This window comes from Ursus americanus, chromosome 1 (assembly GCF_024610735.1).
Source record: "Ursus americanus isolate L20-20 chromosome 1, mUrsAme1.1.p, whole genome shotgun sequence".
Taxonomy (NCBI): Eukaryota; Metazoa; Chordata; class Mammalia; order Carnivora; family Ursidae; genus Ursus; species Ursus americanus.
Genome location: NC_142127.1, coordinates 7465929 through 7467297, shown reverse-complemented (window position 1 = coordinate 7467297; position 1369 = coordinate 7465929). Strand labels below are relative to the sequence as shown.

The following is a 1369-nucleotide window of genomic DNA, read 5'->3' as shown; positions in this document are numbered from 1 at the left end:
GGAAAAACCAGACTGGATTCTCTTTCCCAACAATGAGGAAAAGAAGTCATTACACCACCACCTGCAATTAGAAAAGTGGTCTGAGCCACGACGAGGTATTCCGTCTCCACAACGCTTTGGCATCTGTAGGGATAGCTCTCACTGCAAGCAAAAGGTTAATACCTGAGCTTTTCCAGCTGTTTCACTAAGGCCAGATGTCTGAGTAACCCAAACTACTTAGCTGTATATTAGTGCCACGCAAACTACCGGCTGCTGCTCGTCGGGAGAGCTGTTAACTTCTGGAGAATGTTGCACTGAATGTCATTACGGTTTGAATTAAAACAAATTTGCTAAGTGGCTTGTATATTAGTGTTGGTACAAGGTAATTCTTGTCTAATGGAAACAAAAACACACATGGTTTCCCTTCCACCTGAACTGAGGGACACTCTAAGGCTTTAGTGTACCAACCCTCTCTGCTGTCTCTCTCTGTTTCCTGGCTGGCTTTCACAGTTCTGTCGGTTGCCTGCACTTTACAGTATGTATACCAACCCCCTCCATCAAAACTGAATCTTATGAAATGGAAAGAATTCTTGGAAAACACGTTAGGTGTTTATGCTTATTGAGAATATTGTCGTGTGCTCGCTTTGGTAGCACCTCTACTACAAGTGGAACGCTACAAGGAGTGAGCATGGCCCCTGCACAAGGGACAAGCAGATTCATGAGGATATTGTTGTAACAGTGAACAATTATATCCTGCTCTACAGGTTATAAATAATAGCATTCAGTGCACGTCTTGGCTTTGGACTGTGTTTTAGATTTAGTGCTTAGTTCTCTACGTACTGTATCTGCAGGCTGTATCTACAGGCCACATCTCACATCTGGCCCATTTGCACACACATTCTCTCATTGGTTCCTCATAAGTATTCCAAGAGGCAGTTATATTTGGTAGCTTCATTTTCTTCAGGGGGAAACTGAGAAGAGGTGGGTTGTGAATTTACTGATCGGTGGTGACGCTGGGATTTATCCTGCAGGGCTATACCTCTGTAGGCCAAGATTTTTGTATTGTTTCTTGTTTGCATCAATATGGATTGCCTCCTCTGTGGCAGCGACTGACAACCACAGGAAGGAAGGTTTTGGTGCTGGGACTGGCAGGGAGAAGGGGGAACATTTCAGAGTTTGGTTCATAGCTGAGTGAGCGCCTGGGGGCCTGAGGAAGCAGCCTGGCTTTGAGGAGGTTCTTATGATGAACACCTTCTCCCTTCCCAGTGTGCTTGCATTTGTCACAGTGAGCAGGTCCTGTCGTTCACCTAAGATATCTTTGAATTCCTCTCCTAAGCTATCTTCCCGCACTGATGTTATACAACCAGTCACTCTTCAAAAGAGGAAAGTG

At 44.9% G+C, this 1369-nt stretch overlaps 1 pseudogene; it reads left to right on the top strand.

Annotated features, from left to right (window-relative positions):
• The first annotated feature begins 614 nt into the window (after positions 1-614).
• Positions 615-711, top strand: LOC148110709 (U6 spliceosomal RNA; annotated as a pseudogene).
• Positions 712-1369: the final 658 nt, after the last annotated feature.